A 21,979-nucleotide genomic window follows, 5' to 3' on the forward strand; every position below is an offset into this window, starting at 1 on the left:
CACTTTTACTGCTTGTGGTATTTCTGTCATGCCTTACATTTGGAATAAGGATTGATCATAGACATCAAGAATAATCATTGGCACTATACTGGCAAATAGTAGGCTTTAAGATACCATGTTTAGATGTGAGTGACTCTGTCCCTTGTATGAGTGTCTTCTGAACATGAAAAGCCACCTACTCAATGAAGCACATCTATTTCTGAAATGAAAAATGTACAGTGAATGTGAACAGTGACATTTCATTGAGAGCCATACAAGGCCTTTTCTTTGTGAAGGAACAAAGCCAAGACACAAGGAGGATTTCTTTACAAAAGATTAAGCTTGTTACAACTTTGACTGAGTGTTCTGATGGTTAATTACTATCTATAGCACTGAACTAACCATAGCTCCACATAAACCAAGTATTTCCAAAATTTATTTTTTTGAAGGAGTGAAGAACAGAATTCTTACACATCATCCTCTAGGTACAGATCCCCTATATTATTTACTTTGTTCTTAGTGGCAGGATTTAGCCATCGAACTAGGCCATGAAACCAGGCCTTGAAGCTCTAAACCTTTCAAATGCCTTGACATTTGCTGATGCACATTTTTCCCCTAAACCGTTACACAGCTGATATTTTTTCTTACTACAGGTCCGATATATATTATACAAACTCCTATCAAGAGTAGTGCTGAATATCATATATTGGTTACAGTAAAGGTCAAAATCAAGGTATCACTTCAAAAGGAGCTTGAAAATACAACATGGCTTGCCCCAAAATCAGAATTTTAATATAGTTAATGTAGTTTCTAAATTGTCACAGTTGTTCAGATTTGAAGATAAACCTTGATCAAAGAAATCAGTCAGGAAATTATGTATATAGCATGTATTTGAAATACTTATTTCGTTGCCATCTATTCAGGAAACTTCTGATATGTTCTGATACATTATGAAGGCATTTTAAGAACCTATAAATTCCGTAAATGTCAGGTGGTTGATTCAGATTGCTAATCTACTATAACAGTCCTAGGCATTGAAATCGTACTGTCTTTATATGTTAGTAAAATCGCATAATCTCTCTTTCTGTCTACCTGTCCATCTGAATTTAATAACTTTTGTTCAGACCTGAAATCTAAAATCTAACTACAGCACAGCATCTTTCACTGCAGGTGAAGAGGACATCTGTTCCCCATCGATGAGATTTTATTTGGGAATTGGTGCCCTCCTGCCCTCCATACTCACAAAAGCACATGTATAGACACACGCACACACAATAAATAGTGAATGTCATTAGATATCATGTCACGATTCTTGTTGTTTAAGAATACATTGTAAATTATTTGCTTCACTGATACTTTAATTAACTTTACCTATGGAATGATTGTTCTTATTTAGTTTTCATGGATATAAAGAGCTCACCTCATTCTTTATTATGACTCAAAAGCTCAGTGTTTATGCCCTTACAATAAGAGGGATATCCAATTGAGAGCCTGAGTTTAGTATAATAAAAAGCAGTCTTATGCTAGATCTTCTTCCACAAATGGTTTCATCCTTCCTTCAGCTGCAAAGAAGAAAGAAACTTTAGCTCGTATGGAGGAGGTAGTTGGTTCTCAAAAAAATACTTCTCTGAGAAGAGCAGAATTATGCTGGGTGGTTCTAGCAGCTGAGAAAAATGAGAGAAAAGAATGACAGTCCTTACTGTCGAGATTTTGGAATAATAGGAGTCAGTGGGGCTTACCAGCTGTAAGCAACACGAAGACACGCAGAGGGAGACAGGAAAGATCCTGGGGATGTTATTAAACACAAGTTCTGAAATGAGTTATTCTATCTGAAAGCTTGTTTTGTCATCCAATAAAGGAAGATATTTAAACCCTAGACATAGAAGTCCATTGGGGTGTAAACCAAACAGATGCTATTACAGTTTACGTTTGACAGCAATTATCTCTGAGTCTGCAGTCCCAGTGAGATTATTACAAATCACTGTGATTCACTGGAACATTTAACGGCAACAAAAAAGAAAGGCACATTTACCATTTCAGTGGAAGTTTTGGTTTAAATTCAGTAACTACTCCAGATTACACTACTTAACTGTAGAGTAGAAGAGTTTATTATTTAGAAGGTTACTACTAGTAGTTCTTTCTATTATTCAGGTGGTCGTTCATAGTCATAGTCCCTATAGTAGAGAACATAATAAATGAAGATTTTTGTCCTTAAGAAGTAGCTGCTTTAATGGAATCGAATGATAAAAGCAACAGAAGATAATACGATGATCAGGACGAAGTCTGACAAATAGAAATGTGAGGAATGTTTTTTCTTTTTTTGCTTCCTTCCTCCCTGCCTCCATTCCTTTTCTCTTTTGTCTTCTTTTTCTTTTTCTCTCTCCTTTTTTCTTTTTTCTTTTTTCTTTCTTTTTGTTCCTTTCTTACTCTTATTTCTTTCTCTCTCCTTCACTTTTACTCTTTCTTCCTTTCTTTTCCCTCTTTCTTTTACTCTTTTTTCTTCCTTCCTTCACTTCTCTTTCACTGTCTCTCTTCAATTCTTTCTTTCTCTTTCCCTCTTTCCTTCTCTTCTCTTCTCTTCTCTTGCCTTGCCTTGCCTTGCCTTTGCCCTCCTGCCTGCCTTCTTGGCATGTGCAAACCATGGAATAGGTTATTGTCCCTGTCTTTAGCTACTGTATGTATGTTAATAAATGTTTGAGTGCTCTAGGCCAGAGAACAAGTGATTTAGTTCACTCTAGTGAAACCTGATGTACAAATATAGGCTTTCTAAGTTCAGTTTCAGCAATCTGCTCAAGACTTTGCTATATATATATATATGTATGTAAAACTAAGATGACTATCACATAGTACTCTTGCAAAGTATAACTACCAACTTTTTAATTGAAGATGAAGATTCTTACATTTGTTTCAGTCAAATTGAGAAGGTTTTAAGAGCTGTGAATTCCGAAGTAGATTGCTTTTCATTAGCACTGAAAGTACTAAAGTGTCTGATGATTAAATATCCAGCCATATCACTCATTCTATATTTGTCAAAATGTGTATTTTCTAAGGGAAAAAAAAACACATACACACCCACACTTACATATTCACACATATCACACATATCTATATTGTAAATGGTAGGTATCATGAAAGACTCCTACATCAAAACTTGTTATAGCTTATTTTCATACATGAGGAAAAGCATGAAACTTCAAGAAGTGATCTTGTTTATGACTGTATTAGAGAATGTCTAGAATTCTATTACTTGTTCCATTTACGAAGCACTGCATATAGTCTGAAACCTTTATAATGCATTTCTCTCTTATAGCAAAAAGAAGAAGAAGAAAAAAGAGGCATAAATTGAAGAGCCTCACCTTGATAAGATCTCATCAACCAGACAGGGCAAAAGTGTGACCGTATCTAATAGCAATCTTAACCATCTTGACAGCTAGATGTAGTTTAGAAATAAAAGTACAAAGCAACTTTGAACCAACCTGATCAAAGATTTTGGGGAAGTTCCTCCCAGTGGAAAGAACATTTAAATGCTATACCTTCTGTCGTTGTTTTGGAAGCAAAGTCTGACTTCCTTTCTGATGAGTCTTGGCACAGCACTACGAAAGAAGCAGGGGCAAGCTATATTCCTGGTATATATCTCCTGTGAAGCCAATGAGGATACACCAGGAAGACATAGGCCTAGCGGCTGAAATCCTGTCTTTTGTTAATGCTGAGAAAATCCCACAGAAGTCAACAGGCTTACTGAAGAACAGTGATACTCCTTGTTTGATATTTTTAGCCAGCAGTATTAGAAATATAGGGAAAATAAAGCAGTAACTTGTTTACAATGATACACATGCCGTTTGTCCACTCCCAAATATATATATTTTTTAATTTTACTTTTTAGAGGTCATATATGATCATTCATCTAGTAAAGATGAAGGGTTAAAATCGCCACAAAATATTTTAATATCATTTAATCATATATAGCAATCATTCAGCCTTAAATTGTATGTTCAGCAACATTCAGAAACTATAAGTAATTGCATATTTCACAGTTTAATGGAATGAGAGCCTCTAAAGAGATTAGTATATACTACAGCTCCTTCTATAAATCATTATTATCAATATTTTGCAATATGGTATCTGAAGTTCAAATTTTACAATATACTTAAGCACCTGCATGAATAGGAATGATTTTCAAAGTTGATTACACAGCAATGACTTTTCAACTTGCAGATAACTCCTGACATTCTATATTTTGATGGTCAAGAAATTCAGTAAAGCATAAGAGGTGGTAACTGAGAAACCAGTAAAACCATTCAGCTTCTTAAAGTTTATCATAGGCTTAAATTTCCTCCTGAAACATGCCACATTTTTCAGAAACGCATTTTTGAATGCTAATTGTAAAGACTTTAAGAGTAGAGAAGCATATTCACGCCCAAATACATATCTGAATTCCTTCCTCACAATTCTGCTAACTACACTGTGAAGAACGAATAGAAACAGTTAGCAGAGACTAAGACAGAATTATCTATAATAACATATTATTTGGAACAACTTTTAATACATATTATAACTGCATCCACAAGAGGAGAGAAAGCATACAGTGTAATCAAATTACAGGAGAGCAGCTTCTATTGGGACTGACAATTACAACCTACAATACGGATATATTCCGTTCATGACATACACTGCTGTTTCCAGGGAATTTCCTGCTTTTTTTAATGGGACGGCTATCTAGAGTTTATCCTTTATCATTTAAAAATTTAATATCCTACAGCAATTGCCAAAAAAATATGCAAACTTAAACATGTGTTTCCAGCATTATCTCACATTAGAGGGTTAATTACTTTCTTGTTCTTAATATAGAACCACATTCAGTTGCTAAGGAAACCAATGATTTCTTCATGTCTACAAGTACTTGAATCATGTTGCAGTTTCTTTATTTTGTGAGCTGTTTTCTGGGAGGTTTTGTGAGGGGATTTGGGGCTTTTATGTTTGTTTTTTGTTTGTTTGTTTTGCTTTGTCTTTCTTTTTTTAATAATATTAAATCAAAAAAGATAAAATAACACTATGGCTTGAAACAAGAAAATGCAGGCTGACATAGTAATGGCCAGATTTTGTGATGGTGAGGCAGAACAGTGCGTTGTTGATGGGGAACCAACTGTAGGCTCTGTCTTTATTCTTTTCCTCCCAGGAAGCAGAGTTTGAAGCAGTAAGTGTGCAATGACTGTGAACCACGAGACTGGTGGAGACTCACCTTCTGCCAACTCAAGATATTCTGTCCATCATCTGCCACAAGACACATTTCCTCTTACATCTTTCTTAAGGTACTAGATTCGATAAAGATATGTAGCATGGGGATGGAAATGTTCAGGCTGGCTCCAACTGCAGCAAATCTGGAGCCAGGGAATCTGAACACAGAACGGTCCAGAGATGCCCTTTCTGATTATGTGCAAATCATTTGAAATTCAGAAGTAGATCACACCAATGTGCTCCGCTACAGCTAACCAAATCCTCCTGAGAGAACAGAGTGCATAGTACAACACCGGAAAGATCTGATCTAAATGTGGAACTGTTTTAGTACGTAGACGAAAGTAAAAACAAGAGACTGGGGGAAGGAGGGAAACTAGAGAATCTCTTTAAAGAACAGTTCCTTAAACATTTCTTCTGGAAATTGAAATTCAGAGTGAATAGAATATTTTACATTACTTTGAGCCAAATTTAATCCTTTGATGTCTCTAATATTCCATATTTAAAGTATTATATGGCTCACTTTTCACAAGGCAAAGAATATTATGCAACACTGAAATGTATAATAAAATGTAATTACTTTAAGTTTATTATAGTTTTGCCTGGCAAGCTGTAACTGGTATTTAGTGGTAAAACTGGCAAACAAAGGACTTCAGAATCTGTCCACAAGTGGTTCTAATATGAATGTGCTTATTTCTGTCTCTTGAAAGGAATGTTATGAATATGCTTAAATATAGGAGCACGTAGAGCACTATAAAGGCCATAGAAGCAGAATCACAAAGCCTTTGGATTCTTCCATAAAAGCACTGGGTTCACAGACATATATCCAGGTAGGAATGACTTGGGCATTTAACTGATCTTTTAAGGCCCAAGGCTCCAAAAAGCAGGTCTTTCTGTCAGTATAACCCTCTATGTTTGTAAAGGTCAAAAGTGATGAGCTTTTTACAGTGCTTAACCAATATGTGCCTAGTTCAAGGGCAAATCCCATGAGGAGCTCCAGTTACCTATTTCTCTGCCTATTTCTCCTGTTGACACCTGACTGAGGAGCAGTCTCAGCCCAAGCATGCCATACTGGTCTCCACCCGGAAAATACTCAGGGAAGGAAAATTGCTCACCTAAACACCCACTCTGTACACCTGAAGCAGTATATCAGGACACAACTATCTGAATATAGCAATACTAAGTTCAGTTCAGTAATTAATTAGATATCAAAACATGAATATTTCATTATTAGTCCTTCTACTTCATTTAAATGTTTTTAAAACCATAAATCACAAATAACCAGAGTGTGTTTTCCTGATATTTTTTGAATAAGCCTTACAATAAAGAGTGATGATAGAACACAATAAAGTGTGGTGATAGAATATTCAGAATAAAGAAGCAGAAGCAGAGAAAGGGAAAGGGAAAGGGAAAGGGAAAGGGAAAGGGAAAGGGAAAGGGAAAGGGAAAGGGAAAGGGAAAAGGCATGGAAATAAAAATGATACTCTACTATCTTGCATAGGAAGTATCTGAGAAAAGATGTTACTACTCACACTGTATGGGAGGTGTTCAAATGCTTAGGATAGGCAACAACATAAACATCCAAAACATAACGAAAATCAAAGGTCAGATTTACCAGTGTACTCTGGCTGTTTTATTCTACTCCATGGACACAAAAAAGACATAAACATAGCTTTAGTGGGTGGTTAAGCTATGTTTATAGCTATTTTGCAAAACTGTATTATTCATTTTAGTTGCAAAAATTTTAGAGCAACTAATTTTGACTTGGCAACCATCATTAAATAGTCAATATGCATCAGCAGCTACTAGGCAATCTATCTGAGATAGCACATGCCTACTTTCCCATACTTAATGGGAAAATAACTTGGCTTACACAGCAAAAACTGTGATGAATATGATCATTTTTTAGTGGATAGCCTAAGTAGAGCTGCTATAGCATTTCAGATTTTATCTATCTATATATATATGTATTTGTATATTTAAAAAATCAAAATAATATATAATATATAAATAATAATTAAAATAATAAACATGTATATTTATTATTTTATTTTTCATTTATGTGGCAAATGCAATGAGCTGCATAACTCAGTATTTACTTGTCAGGCTTCGTCTTTCAGGTGACCTATGAGCCATTTTGTGTGTTTTTTTTTAAATTATTTGTTTGTTTTTTCTTGTTTATATACTCAAAATAAGAAACCACGGTGGCTTTAGCCTTGTTTTAAAGATATTCTTGTACTGAAAAAAAGAATAAAAAAATTTGAATTAGCATGAGTTTACTCCATTGTCAAGAAAACTGGTAGATGACAAGTTGGGGAAACAGTTAAATAATATGCATAATCTTCTTTTTATGCCTTCCAAGAGAAAGAAATGCAGTTTTGACCCTCCACAAAAAAAAAAAAAAAAAAAAAGAAGAAATACATTATTTTTACTGCCAACTAAAAAAATACACTAAACCAATGCAAATATCTTCTAAATCGAAACTGGCAAAGCATGGGACACATATCTGAATTACTGTTTTAACTCTCCCATTAGTTTCTTTTTCTCCATTTATTGCTTGGGTTAAATGAAGCATCTACATCAGCTTCGAATTTCATTGGGCTTTTCTATTCAGGGACTGTAACAATCTTAATTTTATTTAACCTTCCTTTTTATTGGATTGACCACAGCCACAGTAGAGAATGGCACTTGCCTTCTTACAGGGATATTGAAAGAAAAGAGTTCCTTAACTCACACTCAGTCTGCTAATCCAGTCAATAATTCAGATGGGCCAATAGGCAATGCAATTGCCTGCAGTTTCTGCAGTCATGATTGACCAGGATAAGCAAGGTTCTTACTTCAAACAACGGATCTCACTGTTTCAAGCAGGTTAGTTACATACAAAATGTATTTTTGAAAATTTAATAAATAATCATCCTTCAGGTGCAACTTGACACTTTTGAATTATGAATTCAGAGACTTTAGGCTTGAAAAGAGAAAAGGTGGAGTGTGCAAGCAAAATGGGGTCTATGCAAGCAACACACATATTCATACACTTATGCAGAAAGTGTTTGCAGCAGATTGCACAGGCCACTGTAACCTTGAGCAGATAGTACTGCCGAGGCTACCAAAACCTATATGCATCACTTGTGCATCACACTTGTGATCTTTAAAAATAAACAGCAACAAAAAAACCCCAAATCCCAATAGTAGAAAAGCAACAACAACATGTAGCACTAAAAACTTTATGAATAAGGAACGGGTCCACTTAAACTGGGATCTTAGAGTTTTACAAGGATCTTCTAGGCTGTTTCTTATTGCTGTAGGTAGCTGAGGTTGATTAAGCTGCAGAGAAAGGCATGCAAACGCCAAGACTACATGTGATATGCATGTTACCTCCTCTTGTAGTCAAAAGAGCACACAGAGTGATCCAGCTAACCACTCATGAGAAGTCTGCATCAGGAGGAGCTGAATCACTTTAAGAAACATGAGTCATATGAATCAAGCAATGCTGTTATCCGTTTATACCTTTTCCTTTCTTCTCAGACCTCAAACAAGATTAAGGACCTCAATTACCCACTCATGTTTCTAAATGAGTTAAATGGAGTTATTCTATGTATCATAAAACTTATTTTTCCATCAAATGAAATGTCATTTTTTCTTGTTTCAGGGCTCACTTTCAAACATCATTTCTTTTGTTTTGCTTCTTATTTGAAAAACTATGCGTATCTAACTGGAAAGTTTTTATATCCAACTGCTGTTTTTATGTCAGTGGATGGAACCTTGGTCCCACTCATAACATCTAGATTTTGCTACTTTTATCAAAAGAGTCCTTGATGGTCAAGTGCTTTGGTGTAGATCATATCTATGCTGCAAGCTCTGGGTCCTCACATGGGCTATGAGCTGGTTGGCAGTGGGAAATTCTGTTTTGCTCTGGAGTGGTACAAATGAATTCATAAGCAATGTGAAAACCCAGGAGACCAACAATAAAGGGAGGAAGGGAGTGGGACAGCTTGACAGGATCAATGCACTTTTGGTACTGTGCGCACAGAGATTGGGATCAGATATACCTGCTCATAAATTTAGGAACAGAAGTAAAGTGCTTATGACTGGAGTGCGATCATTCCAATCTATCTGTGTATTCTGTGAGGAGAGAGAGGATCTTCTTAACATCTTAAAAGGCTGATGTTTCCCTCCAAGCAACACAAAGAGCTTAAACTGATAAGTCCTCTGACACTAGCATTTCAGTTTACTGCCTAAATTGATTGGGGTAGGAATCTCCCACTCTTTTCAGTACATGTCATTCCTTTAAAGAACATTTTATAAAAAAATAAGAATTTTCCTTGCCCAATGACTGTTTCTGCATACTTACTCTTATTGAAATGCTGACCACATTGAAGGCAAGGGTCAAAGTTCTCAAACATTCATCAGGATCAAAGTTTTGAATTTTATAATGAACAATATTAAAGCATATTTTGAAGACTAGCAAGGTATCACCTCTGTTAATTTATTCATTGTGATTATGTAATACAGCTTTTTCCATGGAATATTTAAATTACACTTGCATAAAAAGAGTAAAATTCTTAAAGTATATATAGACTTGTCCCAAATAACAATTCTCACCTTGAAAGGTTCTACATTCCTGAGCTATGAAAAATAGCTGCTGGTTAATTTTATCCTTCTGGCATGACTCAGTATTAGAGTAATGATGTGCCCAAGATGTCATTAAAAGTCTAAGCACTAGTTCTGGAAGTTGTTCTCCTATTTAAATAACCTGAAAAAGATTACTTGAAAAATTCTTATTTCTCATTGCAGCTCTTTACATTTTCACCGAGCACTGTAGAAAGGTACTGGGAAAAATAAACTGAACCAATTTTTTTTCAGATAAAGAATTTCATGATATTCAAAAAGCCTTATGTCTTATTATATGTCATTATTCTGTTTTCTAACTGCTATGTCATAACTTCTATAAAATAATAAGATGTTTTTCTATATGGATTATATATAGAAATGGTAGATTCATGGGAAAATAACCACTAATTTTGTCTACCTGAAATACGAAAGAATAAGAGTTTTAGATAGGCACCTACTGATATTATTTACTTTCCATATTTTAAATGCATAGTTATCTATAGGACTAGAAGTAAGAAACCATACCTTGTTTACCACATTAAAAAATTAAATGTAATACAATAATATTTAGCAACCATTCTTGAGAGAGCTACCCGAAGGTGGATCTTCTATTTTACAGTTAGTAAAGAAGATGACTGAAAATTAGGTACATTCTTAGAAAATGTGGAACATATTTTCCCCATCAGCTTAAAAGGAGTCCCTGTCACTGTCTGTAAATGAAGAATACAAGGAAAAAGCAATATCTTACTTTCTCTTGTAAATGCATTCAAAGGTAAACAGCTTCTTCATCTTCCGCTAAAAATATGCATAAAAGGCAGTGACCTTAATTGTCAGCTTCTTCTTTGTCAAACCTGACTAGTAAACACTGAAAGTGCGTAGCAGTAATCTGAAACCTAGGAGAAACATGGCTTAACACAGGGTAGGACAATCTGGTAGTATTTTGTTTTCGAGATGAGTTTTGTAATACAGATTTTTCTATTAACTTAGATTATGGGATATTAAGAAGAAATATAACAAAATAAGTACGGACTTTGAATTCAGATTTGGAAAGAATAAAAAGGAAAAGAGAGGAAAAAATGAAACAGCTGCAGAGCGCCACAGTTTTAGCAGTGAGGAACATGATTCTCACAAGATGAAATCTGTTATAAAACTGAAGCAGAATGTTTAAACAGATTCTAAGTTTAACTGCACAAGTTCACCTGTCCTCACTCCTCCATACTCAGTTGCAACCAAATATTTTGGATTCCTTCAAATAATGATTCCCTCTTGCCTCTGTTGTTTGGAATTACAAGAAATGTAAAAATGTGAGTCTTGGGAAAAAGTAACAGCTGAATGCTTCTGGGATATTAGTAACATTTGTGCAGACTTCACTGAATAGAAGATGAGCTCAAGCTGTCATGCTCTGCAGCAAGTTTAGTACCCACAAGGCTCTCTGTGTTGTTTGATTTTATTGCAGTTAATAATCAGGAGAATTTATTTTAACATTGCTGTTGGGTTTGTTTTCAATATGTTCATCAGTTTTGCTTTGTGGTGGAAAAAAAGCTATATTAAGTCAAAATGCGCTATCAGGCAACAGTTAGAAATAATAAGTATAATGAAAGTCTAAGCTGCATTGCAGGTACATTACTCACTTTTCGTGCCTTACAGTGGGTAAATTCCTACATCCACTCCGTTTATACTCAGAGGCTCAGATTCATCCTACTTAGTGTACCCTTAGTTCTTCTGAAATTTGCTTCTACCTTGAACAAACATTATTACACAAATTTTAGCATTGTCTAATCTCCCAGGATCTCAGAGTAACCCTAATAATAAATGGGTCTTGATTATGGAAGAGGAAACAAGACATCACGAAATATGAAGGCGTGGACACTTACAACGCTGTTATATCAAAAATAACAAAATGCTGCAATATTTTACGTGTACATGCCCTAGCCATCACAACCAAGTCTTATGATCCTAATACATTACCAATGAATAAAGATTCTCTCCTCCTGCTCATCTCAGCTTGCCTAAATTACATGGGGGTTTCAGACCTCATTCTAACTGAACTGAATGGATATTCGGCCTGACCACAGTGTCATAACAAAAATACCTGTAGGGTTCTGCACTTGGCAGGATAGCCAGCTGAGTGGCAGAGGAGCTCTCTGAGCTTCATTTTCTAGCAGAGCCTTAAGCCAATCTGGCAAATGGTTTCTATACCCTCTTCATCAGCTGTTACTGCAAATACAAGTTTATCTAAGTAACCTTTTAGCTGATCTCTGCGTTTTGATCTCTCATTGTTTTGAACTCCAGGGATTAAAAGAAATATAGCTATGCCAGGTCACAGACCACTGAAAATATTATTATTGTAATAAAATAAGTATAATATTGTTTCAGAGATAAAGCTAAATGCTTGCTTTATGTGAATTCACAAAGTAGCCAGACAGAGACACTCTTCAGAGTGTGAAATTCCCCAATATATTATATGAAGCATTATTCTCTCAGTTTTAGTGTCAAAGTCATCTCAAGGCCTTCGAAAAGCTGGCTGTAACTGTGCAGTTATCCCAAAGCAAATGTTATAGGAGAAAAAAAAAAATCATAGCTTCATTAAATGACTATGACTAACTTAGGCACATTATAAATGCGTTTAGGCCTCTAAATTGCATAAACACCGAAAACCAAGAAGACCCTTTATGATACCAATCATAATTAGAAAGATTAGTTCTAATAGTAAAAAATTCACTATTAGACAAGACAGATGAAAGACTTTTAAAACATTCATTATTCACTGTATTGTACTGTTGACCTTTGCTGTGTTGATTGCCTAAGTGTTTACATTAGTTAATACACTCTTACCTTTGCCTTAGCGGTAATTACAATAAACTAGTTATATCCACTAAGTACCTACTGTTTATATCCTGTTTGAGTTTTTTTTACTGTGTGGTAAAAGATCAACAATAAAAAAAGAAGGAAATTAAGCAAAATTTACTCTAAATACACGGAATCACAAAAGCTACCCCAATTGTATAAATCTAGGTAGTGGAAGCTAGTATACTATATCATATTTTAAACCCAAGTAAAACCAACTTTCAGAGGTGCTTCTGATCCATTAAACTCATAGCAGCCAATAGAGCTTATTCTCAACTCCTTTGAACATTGTTCTGCTTTTACTTGGATGCCCAGAAGAAGATTAAGGAATGTAACTTCAAGCATCCCACTGTGACAATTTTCACTTCTGTCCATTTTGCTCTCTCTTGTTATGCCTGATACCAGTAAAAACCTGGTGAAATACAACAGTTTAATAAAGATAAAGTACAGAAAAAAGAAATTGCTCAGAATTCCAGCTGGGTTTTCCACTTTGCTGGTAATTATCATAAGTGCCTCCCCACTACTGGAAATGAGAAGAGAAACTGCTGTTATTGCCACTTCCCTGCTCTCTCTGTTGCTTTTTTTATCCACAGTAGCCCCCTAAACAAGTTATCCGAACCCAACAGGCTGTGAGGTTCAGCTACTACGCACTCATTTTAAAAGCACTTTTGAACGCAACAGTACCCACGCTCTGCTTTTCTTCTCAGCTATTAAATTCTTTGCCACCAAACAACATGCCGAAAGAAAGATGGTCTTTCACAGAAGGGGGCAACGGGGAGGGTAGACCAAAGGAAAAAATGAAGCATTGCTCTGAAAAGCTGTTCAGGGCTTTGGCTAGTTGGGCGTTACACATGGCTCTGTTCTGTATTTATAGTTTTTTATTCTGAATCTTGGCATCTCTCAGTCTGCAAACGACCAAGAGCTGAAGGGGTCCTCAGATGGCGTGGGAGCCTTAAACAAACAAAAAAAAAAAGTTATTAGAAAAATTCCAGGACATAGGAATTGGTGTGGCCCTTTGAGAAGAGCTATCCCTCAGCTGAAATCAGAGATGCCTTGAAGCCTCAAAGAGCCCAAGATCAGAATCAGAGCATCCAGAATCACCATGGTATCTTCCCTGGTCACTGTTGCCGGGCATGGACCCTAGGCACTCCTTTTAAAAGCCCTGTGATACATTAGAATAAAAGACTTTATAGTCCACCAGGTATTCCTGCTTGGTCATGTGACTAAGAAGTTCATCTGCACACACACAAAAGAGAAGAGAGAGACAACAACTGGTGGAGGAACCAGAATAACACCCTGCCCCGGCTGCTTCTAGGCCTATTACAGGAGAGCAATCAGCCTGTCAAGGGCTCATCAGCACAAACACAGAAGAGCACAGAGGCACAGCAGTATACAGGGCCGGGGCGGGGGGGAGAGTGAGGGGGGGTAGGGAGGGGGAAGTTGATGATACCTAAATTACCTTTCCAGCGAAACAAAACCCTGTTTGGGCTCCTACAGGGTTGTGCCAGGAGGGCATGAGCTACATGTTCCAGGTGTGAAACCCATCAACACGAGTCAATGGGAGCAACTCTCCGGTGCACCTTTTGGGCTGAGGAGGGTTACTGCCTACAGGTATGTGACTCATTATAGGATGCAGGGGAAGGTCATTTTGGGATTGTGCAAGACTTATTATGGGATGTTTAGGGGAGGAACCAAAGGTAGGGAAAGGGAGGGATCTAGGTGATGTAGGGAGGAATAAACATAGGAAAATAGAGGAGTATGGGGATATAAAGGGGCTGGTCGCATGTCAACAGGCCAGTCAGTATGCCTGTTTGGCCATGCACCTGATCATCACAGTTTGTCCTATTTTCTTATTAAATCATTTTCTAACTAATTTAGTGGATGTGTGTGTGTGTGTGTGGAGGTCTACATGCCAGCAACTGGAGTCAGACCACAAGTCAAATTGTCCACGTGTCTGTGGTACCAGCAACCAGAGAGTGTGAGCGTATATAAATCAGTATGCAACCACTAGCTATCATCAAGCCAGACTAGCCAGTGAGTAGGTGAAGTGACTTGGGAGCCAGGTATATGTGTGTGCATGCATGAGTGTCTGCATGTGTGCGTCTGTGTGTGGCTCTAGGGACAAGACCACAGAGCAGCTCGCTACCAGAGGAAGCAGGAGAGTCCTGGCCCACTAGCAAAGGGACCATGGGATCTGGGGTTGGCTCAGATCCATCCGGTCATGTGTGCAAGTATGCGCATGAGTGTGCGTGTCAGTGAAGGGGGTCTGTATCAGTAGCCGGAGTGGGGCTGCGGGCCTCGGGTCTTGCATGTCCAGGTGTCAGCAACCAGGGAGACTGGAGCATTCAGGGCCAGCTGCTGGATGGAGCATCCAAGGCCAACAGCTGGAGGGAGCTACATTGTATGCACATATATATGTTCCACTAGTGGACTTTCTCTCTGATCAGCCACAGACGAGAACACGATGAGGCTATCTGAGTCTGTGTGAGTGTTGTGTGTGTCTATTGATCCGTGTGGCCACGTCTGTATATTTGTGTAGGAATAATTTGAGTTCCCTGTTTAGATTATATCACATCTGAGCTGACAAACAGAAGTACCAATGTTGCAGTAAGACAATAAAATTGTGCCCTTTTCTTTTTGTTTTGTATAACACAAAGCATTTCATTTTGTGGATTTCACAACGAAATCCATTGTGCTAGATTAAAAACAAAACAACATCATCTATTGTTTGAAAAAAAAAACACAAGCCTAAAAGCCAGGAGCTAGGACTACTCAGTGTTAACAGTACTATGACCTTGAAGTTGATTTGAGTTACTATAAAAGCAATTTATGTTGATTTTTGAATAATATGAATGAAAACTAATGATTTTCTCAAAAGGCCGTTCAAGAGGGACATGAAAGAAAATACAGAAAGTTAAAGAATTAGATGAGAGATTGCATGATCATCTATTTAATTATAGTCATTACAATTACATCCATATGAAAATGTGACAGTGTTCTAAAGTTACCTGTAGATTTTATATCCAAATAAGCAGCCTGATAAATGCAAGTGTCTTTTAACTTTCAGTATGAGAGGATTGCTAGCACAGGTCTCTGATGTTCTATATGTGAACTAAAACACATTATTTTATTTTTAAATGGATGAGTGTCTTTAGTTAGACTAGAGGAAATTGATATTATAAAAAACTATTAATTAATTTAAAAGTGAATTATAGGAAAAAAATAATTTTAAGATTCTTACTGTTGTGTGCCTTCAGTACTGAAGTAAGTGAAGATAATGAAACCATGACAAATAATTGATGTTAGCTTATAAACATTAATTTTTTTATAGGCAAAACAAGATTGCTCTTTTCTTAGTGAAATAACTTAATTGGTAACTGTAGGGAATGCAGTTCTGCAAACAACAAATCCTCATCTTAGCAAAGCGTTTAATAGAGTGTCTCATGAAATATTACATTGAAAAATCAAATTTCCTTGGGTATGAACCATATGATATGGCATGAAAAGTATCTCAATAGCCATAAACAGTAGTTAATGATGAACGACAACTTATCAGATAGGGAGAGATGTCTAGGGGCATACCAGTTTAGCAGGTCTCAGCCTTCTTCATCTGACATCTTCATTAATAATTTAGAAGGGAGTCTAAATATCACATTAATGAAATTCATAGATGATACTAAACTGAGATGTGTTGCAAACAGAGACAATGACAAAGAATGAAACAGTGGCACATTAGGTGTGATCTACATTGATACTGAGTATCTGAATCTTTCACCGACTTCACTAGCTTAAAGTTCATTTTGTAGACTTTCTTACGCATGTAAGAGATTCTTGTAATCTATTTTCAAAATCACCTCCCTGCTTTCAAATTCTTCCACAAGCTCTTTTCATTGTTATCTGAGAATAAACAGTTAATAATAATCACTAATAAAACAATGATATTTTTGCATATATGCAATATATATCTTATAAAAATATATAGGCATGAAATACCAATAAATTACTAAAGTCCTTTTATAATGTATTTTGTATGAAATATGTACTATATAACTAACACACATTTTACAACAGTGTTGAAACTATGAAATAAGGAAAAAAAAAAAAACAAAAACAGAAATAAAACCTTAATCCCCTCCTGTTCTTTGTGCGTAGGAAGACCAGAATGAGCCTAGTTTGTTTGCTCATGACTGAAACAGTTCATGAGTTACAGTATGATGCTATAGTCCCTCGTATTCAGGCAAAGATTTTCTGTTCCTTCATATGTCTTGTCTGTCTAGAACTGCCTCTGCACCCTTGTTGAACTATAGCTTTCATTCAGGCTTGCTGGAGAAGCAAGAACCCCTTTTCTTTTCTGTTTCTCTCCTCCTTTCCCATGAGGATCGTATTGCAAGATCAGGCACTGTGATCTTATAATACAAGCTCAGTGTTGCTGCTGGTGTAAAATGTTGTTCTTAACTAACAGAACATAGGTATTGAACAATACACAGAGAACACTAAATCCCAACAAAACTGTTTTCATTTGTGAGTGTTTAGATCGATTGTTTTTCTCAACAAGGAGATTTTGGATATGTTAGAATTATTAGGTTTGGTTTGCTGGCTGTTTTGCATATTTTCATGCCTTATTCAAGTAAAATGTGTTACAAACTGCTTTCTGTGCCCCACTCTCGAAAAAACTTTCAGCTCATATAGAATTAATGTCATATCGGTCCATGGATCTCTTTCAAATGTAAATCAGTCTCTTTTAGAATATAAGGAACAAAGCAACATTTATCTAACAAGTCCTAGTATGTTCTTCCACCAGTCTTGTTTTATTTAAATTTCATGAACTTCAAGGATTCTAAAGAGGAAAAAGTGCTTAAAATGGAAGAAAGATGTCAAGGACTTTGGAAAGGAAATTGCAAGGTCAGCTACAGAATTTTCCGTCATGGTTCATACAGTGCAGTGCAAACCAGTGCTCTGTTCACATTCTTTTGAATATGAGATGATTCTTTCAAATTTTTGTACACTTGATGAATTACAGAAAATAATTAACCTTGTTAATACTTTACCATTTTGATTTACCACGGCTAGTCCAAACTACCAAGTCCCTTCGAAGGAGCAATATCAGAAGAGGAGTAAGTGTCTGAAAGTAAAGTAAAAGCTTTTTTTTTTTTTTTTTTCATATGATTTTAGGATACGTTGTGTACTGGTATGATCCTCTGCTGCAGAAAAATCCTGAAGACTCCTTTGTATTAGCATTCATCACATCCAAGAAGCTGAAAAAGAAGTTAGCAATTAGTATGGAAGAAGGGAACTCCCTGAATAGCTTTCTGACTGTATTCTCACTAGTATTTTAGTTACTCCTCCACGTTAGTTTAATGAAGCACATGGATTCTCCTATTCCAGTGGTAACATCATACAAATGAAGGGATAATCGCATTTCACTAACCTCATTCAAAATATCTCTGACATTTCTGAGACCCGCTCTACAGAATGAAATAATTGAAGGAAAAATTCAGGAAGTACCTGGGCTGGTGACTTCTCACATTTTGTGTATTAATTCTTTTCTTTAAATTGTTTTCAGTAGATCCTCTAGCAACTGTCTAGCATTTACCCTGAACTACAGAAAACTCTTCCCAAGTTAGGGATGACTTAGTGTAGTACATCTGTGTGACAGAGAAAAGGTTTCTTTTCTTAATCCTTTCTTTTTGCCTTTCACTAACGTAAAAACAAAGCATTTTCCAGGCCTCCTCTGGTCTACGTTCCTGAAAAAGCCTCACTCCCAGGCAAAGGAAAGAAAGGGAACTAAAATTATAGCTGATGTACTATGTTCAGATTTTGAATTCTGGACTGTTTTATCAGAGTAAAATAACTGTCAGCTCCCTATGAAAGTTCATTGGACTGTACTACAGTTAGTGATGGCTAAGTACATTTGGGTAGTGCAATCTATCCAAGATCATATAAGATATAAAGTCTCCTCTTATCAGTAGAAGGGCTATTCTTTTAGAATATTAGAGCTAGCTGACAGATAAAGGCAATAGATGCACCTGCAAGTAACATACATTTAGTATTTACAGGCAGTTAATAACTCAGGAAGATTATATGAAAATAGAGATCAAAACGGGCCGCACAGGACCATTTTAGTAGCACTGCTTTTCCGTATTTTTTTTAATTAATTTTGACAGATTATTTTTGTGGAAAGTAAGTCTTCTGCTAGGATTTTGATTCTGTAGAAGACAAATGAAATATTTAAAACCATAGATCCATAATGAACAAAATGATGGCAGGTTGACCTATGTGATCTAATATAACATCTTACAGAGAAAGTCTTCCCTTTCTGAGAAATTCATTGATACATTATTTCCTCTTGTTAGTGGGACATGACTAAATTGTCCCTCTCGTTCTGTATTATCTCAGGAGAGTATCATTTACTCATGAAGTTTCCTAGTTTGACTACGGGGAAGAAAAACTGTTGAAAGAACCTATTGTTTTTTCACAGCTTTCAGCCTCTTCCAATAGGGAATGAGACTCGTTTACATGAATTCATTCCAGTATAAAATTATTCTATAAGAAGGATGGTCCTGAAATAAATCAGCATCCACTGTTTTGAAGGCTTATTAGAAAAGCACTCCTTCTCTATAAAGTTCGCAGTAGGTGCCACAAATTTTTTTTGTGGGAAATTGCAAATGCATAGCAAATGTGCAGGTAACCAGGAGTGCTTATCTTGAGCTCTGTTCAGAATAGAAGCTCGACCATGGCAGTTTTAAAATACATCATGATAGGATGCCCAGGCTTTAAAAAGGGCTAATGCAGCATTTATTTCCTATAACTTTTCCAGAGATAGGTATGGTATGTATGGAAATAAATTAATTGAATTTTCAATGAGTTGTATGCACTTGAATAATGAGGGTGCTTAAACAAGCATGACAGCGGAAATCAAGTGCTCAAGAAACGTTCAAAGGACTGACTGAAGTGTAATCATGGTTGCTATATGCTCTGGGTTTAGCATGTATAATATTTGCACAGTGTATGACTAGGAGGAAATTTTTATAGAGATAGCAGAGTTTCATACAAGAACTGGCTCTGGAAGACTAGATCGGTTAGTTCCCTAACCTGGGAAGAGTTTCCTTTAAGGCAGGGTAAATGCTAGACACTTGCTAGAGGATCCACTGAAAATAAATTAAAGAAAAGAATAAAAGTAAAAACAAAATGGCAACTGATAAGTGTTGATAAAGTAATTTTCAGGAGGATAGCAAGTTAGAAATAATTTTGAGACATTTGTTTTCTTTCAGTGTCTCGATCTATTTGTGACGATCTTACAGATAGGTGAACAACCTTTGGAAACTCACAGAGTTCACCAGATGAATCAGATACAGAACAGAGCTGACCAAATGAAATGCCAAGAACTGATGAAAGAAAATTAAGGACTGAGATAGATTCATTGGACTTTCCCTGGGTGGATGTCCACTTCTCTGAGTTTTTGATTCTATTAATGAATGTGTGTGTGCTTCTGCACAGGGAACTACAGGAAGTAGCCATCTTGACCAAATATCACGTTCCCTTAAGCTCGATCTCCTGTCAGTTTCTATGTGCCCTCTCTAGATTTGATTTAAAGTTCACAGAAGTTGATCTTTTTGGCTGTTGGGGTCTTAATTCTTGCAAGGCCTTGCGTTTTGTCAGCACTTCTATAAAGGTAAAACTTCCAGTAACCTTTTTTGCACACTCAGTGGTGTGTCCCACATGCTGCAGAAGGTTTTGTTGCATGGAGATGTGACCACTACCTTCGTGAAACTATTGCCTGCACATTTTAGGGAGGAGTAGGCTTTTGCACAATTGGAATTTTCCAAGTGTTCTACTTGATAATCTTGGACAGCTGCTAATAGCTGTCATGCTCTTTCGAAAATCTTATATCTCCAAGTACCACAAGAAACTGCATTAATTCCTCTTTAGACAATAAGAAATATGCATCTTTATCAGGATAGCTCTTTATACTTTTAAGTAGAACTTCTACCAAGTGCTGCTCTTGAAAATATATGAGCAAGAAGGATCATAAAGCAACACATGAGTATAAAATGAGATAATCAAAAAGTTTTAAGAAGTTCATCCTTTTTTATTACCTGACAATTATGACTGTGGAAGATTAGTCAGATATGGCTAGTTATACAATTTACAAATGTTCTGTTGAAGAAACAGACGTAATGTACACATTAATAAGATATATTGCATATATATCTTCTAGATTACATGCTTTGGTTACAAATAGAATGTCATGTCTTAGGGGACAGCATGATGGCACTGATGTTGTTAGCAATAAAAGACAAGAACAGAATAAATGAACTGTTATTGGCTTGTAGTTTCACTGTCTCAACATTTTTTAAATCTGAATGTTGCCTGCTACTTTATTAGAAGCAATGATGTTGCCACAATGCCAGCAAATATCAGCTGAAATTAAGGCCTGAGAAATTCCCTACTGATTATAACATTACTGTATTACAAAACTAATTTACATCTTAATTCTTAAAACATTGAAGAGGCTCAGGTAAACAAGATTAGTAACTCTCTCATTACTAAACTTGTTAAAACTTGTCAAATCACTGTAATAGTAAATCTAACAAATCTTAAATCTGTTATGTAGGTTAAAGTGTAAACTCTCATTTTACATATATAATTGTCATGCAAAAGAAACTTTAACATAGATAAAGTACATTTTAAATTTAACTAGGTTTCTGTGACCAGATAGAAGGAAATATTCCAGTGGGATATCACAAAGACACAGTTGTGATGTTTTAAGTGTATTTACCTTTACCCATAACCTAAATCCATAGAATAGTGAAAATAAATAAGAAAGTAACCAAGTTCTTCTTTCCAATCAGCGCTATTTCATCTTTCAAAACACTAATGTACTTGAGTACACGCTTGGTAATAGGAACTGTATTTTTTATTCTCACATCTGCAGATTCCCTTTGGCTGTTTGTTTGACCTTGGCTTTCCATTTCACAGATATATTCTTATACAAGTTGCTATTATGCGAAACATGATCAGAAACTGATACATTCTCATCTTTATTTCTTCTTTCTATTTCTACAACATTTTATATTCTGATAAACTACAAAAAAACACTGGAAACAAAATAATATTTTAAATACAGGTTATTAAAACTGGAAACTCAGATATTCATAATTAGGGAATACTGCAATTAGAGTAACCTTAATTTAGTCTTATCATAAATATATATTCTGATAAATTTAGCTGCATGCAGTAAGTGACTAATTCAGATAAAAAACTTAATGTATGAGTGGCTGTAGTGATACTGACCAAAGATCCATTTAGC

The sequence above is a fragment of the Struthio camelus genome, chromosome 1 (genome assembly GCF_040807025.1).
Source record: "Struthio camelus isolate bStrCam1 chromosome 1, bStrCam1.hap1, whole genome shotgun sequence".
NCBI lineage: Eukaryota > Metazoa > Chordata > Aves > Struthioniformes > Struthionidae > Struthio > Struthio camelus.